The sequence below is a fragment of the Nylanderia fulva genome, unplaced genomic scaffold, assembly GCF_048542155.1.
Source record: "Nylanderia fulva isolate GAGA-0341 unplaced genomic scaffold, ASM4854215v1 Scaffold755, whole genome shotgun sequence".
NCBI lineage: Eukaryota > Metazoa > Arthropoda > Insecta > Hymenoptera > Formicidae > Nylanderia > Nylanderia fulva.
Window position 1 is genome coordinate 37,143 of NW_028190868.1, and position 3,335 is coordinate 40,477.

Below are 3,335 nucleotides of genomic sequence, written 5' to 3' on the forward strand. Positions count from 1 at the left end.
GAGAGAAGACTCTCGTATAATAAAAGAAAAGACGGTAACTACATCACACCGGTAATTAGTACTCTCGCATTACGACCCCAGCCTAAATCGAACTTATAATACATATTACATGACTTATTTGAGTGGCGGCTTACAGCTCAATCGTTGGTTGCGGTAGCTGATGGAGCGATCCCGGAAAGTTGTCCTGTCTTTATCGTGGCTCGCTAAACAGTCATCCTCTTCGGGAACGTCGTGAAGTCCTTCACGTCCCGCGCCGATTCCATGCGCATCTCCTCAATATTCGGCTGATATGGGGGGGGGGGGGGAGTTGATCCGCTCATCGATTCCTGATTGCTGTCCCTCTTGTTATCGCTGCGGTAGTCGGGTGGTCGTCTCACAAGGATAGCATTTGGCTGGCTGACCAGGCTATTCTTCAAACTTCCCCGCTTTGTTACGATAGATCCACGGATTTCTTCCCCCATCCTACAGTATGGAGTGCCGATTCCGCTAATCTGGCTGAAAGTAAGCGGTATCAGTGTGCATATATGTAATACAGGAGATGGCGTGATCAGCGGAAACGCGATATTTGACCTTGACTCCCATAGGTAGGTCTCCTCGGAATAGCGGTAGTCGTCCTGGCCTTTTTCTTTCGTGAAATCTTGTTTCACATTTAGAATCTTGCCGCACTCAGATAATCGTTCTGGCCTTTAGTGGCCGTTTACTAACTCAAACAAAAATTATGTGTAACAAACCAAAATACAAATCGGTAACGCGCGATTGCTCTTTCCCAAGGTGCGAGGGACAACCTCCAGGACCGTTTTCTCCCTTGGCCAGGTAGTGGCCCTTGTGACGGCTCTTCTCAAAAAGCGCCACGTCACAAGCTTGATCGTCAATGATCATCGAGGAAATATGGTCGCGAAAGATCTCCCATTTTTCGAATGTTCCGTCGAAGGTCGGGAACTCGAGCTTTGGAAGATGCGAAACAGCATGAATACCTGTGCTGTTAAGCAAATTATCGGCCGGTGATGAAGAGCAACTTCTAAGCTCAAGTTCGGCTATCATTTCGTGCAGGTGGTCCAGAGATTCTTCGTAGCTGGTCGCACACCATATTAAAGTTGTCCTCCATATAGTAAGGATGGCTGGAGCGCTTTTCTTCATCGGATAGATGATACAGCTCGGCGTCCATTCTCTGCACCGCAGCAAAATATGCTTGCAGGAAGGAGATGCGATTTTTGATTGCAGAAATGTTCATTTTTGCTTGACCCAGTTTTTTGAAGTTTGTTAACGATCTTGTTATTAAATTTATTGTTTGATGTTGTTTGTACATGAGCGCTTAGAATTTAGTCATCATGCTCGGTTCGCTGACTCAATGTTGTGTTTTTTGCTAACGGTCACAGCGACAGTTGAGTTTGAATATTCTTCTTGATTCTGATGCGGCTCGAAGGACCAATTAATGTTTACGAATCAGAATAAATTTGTCAAAAAGCTATTCTGCTGGTGGAACTACCGGCACAGTTCTTTACTGGAGAACTCAGAAATTAAGATAGAAAAGTAACAATTTATGGTAAATATAAACTTTGTTGCACATTTTCTTTGTTTTTTCCCAGCTTTTTTAATATCATTCTTTTTTTATTTATAAATTTATGTGCCTCATTCGAATATACGTTTTAGTCCAAACCGGGCATGCTAATGCATTTCTTAGCATGGAATTATTTATTTTTTTTTTACACAAAGTCTGTAAAATAAAAGTTTCTCTCGACAGTCCGTCAGTTCTATGTTACAAATTCAGCATTCATAATTTTTGCTATATTTTCCAAATTTTTTGAAGGTTAAATACAATTTCCTCTTGAATGTAGAACAGCCAGTCATCCGACGTAATTAACATATGCGTTTGATCAACTAAGTGTGAATACTTATGTCTGAAACGATGAGCAACGTAACCTGTTATATATACAATAAGTGTTTCTTTTTTACAGTTTGTTTAGCTACATTTTTTCGAATAGTTTGAGTAACTGCAATTCATCACTTATTGCACAGTAGTCGCAGGCTTGCTGGATAAAAAAATATATAAAAGGAAGAAAATAAGCAACATGTAAATAATTATTAAGAAAATTGTTTTGGACGGCTCTCGTGTCGACGGCCTACCGCGGCGAAGGAGTAGGTTATCCCCTCCTTCTCTTCACGCGCTAAGCAACGGTGTAATTAAATGGGCTGTCTCTTCTCGCCACGCGCTTGTAGGCGTGCGTATTGGTCGATCTTTATTTATTATTTCTCATTAATTTTAAGAATTTCGCAAAATGGTAGAGGACTTTTCTACTTGGTTTGACCTACTCTACTTGCCTACGAGAGGTGATACGCGAGTCACCGGACATCCTGTATAAAATTTACTAAAAGTAAATTTTTAACCTTAAGAGAAAACACTACGAGAGTAAATTAAAGTAAATTAAAATCTACGTAACATGTTAGCGATAAAAACATTAATAAAAAAATCTTGGTTTTATTTTTTAAAATTCAAGTGCGAATTAGGTTATATTTAACATTGTAACGGTTCACCTTTCCCGACGCTGCGGATCGGCTCGCCGGTTCCAGGATTCGGGAGGAAGGGGGAGATTCAGACTCGCTTATTCCTTATTAACAATGCTTTGGTTTATTCAAAAAGAAACAAGTAAACAAAATGTTTGTTGGCATAAAGCCTAAATAGAGAAACTTATTGACTACTCGGTATAAACAAAATGTTTGTTGGCATAAAGCCTTAAATAGAGAAACTTATTGACTACTCGGTATAAACAAAATGTTTGTTGGCATAAAGCCTTAAATAGAGAAACTTATTGACTACCCGGTATAACAAAATGCGGAGGCGTGTAGCCTGTAGCGGTGTCCGGAAAAGATTTACAAATTACCCGGTATAACTTAGAGATATGGTGTACGGAGGCGTATAGCTTATAGCAGGAAGAAACCGGAAACCGGGAAACCCGGCGTAATGACGAGAAACCCGTCACCCGGTGTATAGCAGGAAGAGACCGGAAACCGGGAAACCCGGCGTAACAACGAGAAACCCGTTGCCCGACGTGTAGCAGGAAGAGACCGAAACCGGGAAACCCGGCGTAACAACGAGAAACCCGTTGCCCGGCGTGTAGCAGGAAGAGACCGGAAACCGGAAACCCGGCGTTATGACGAGAAACCCGTCACCCGGTGTATAGCAGGAAGAGACCGGAAACCGGGAAACCCGGCGTAACAACGAGAAAACCCGTTGCCCGATACTAAAGGTAGGAGGCCAGAAACCGAGAACCCGGCGTAACAACGAGAAGCCCGTTGCCTGGCTAGGAGGTCCGGAACAGGACTGGTGCCGGCTCATC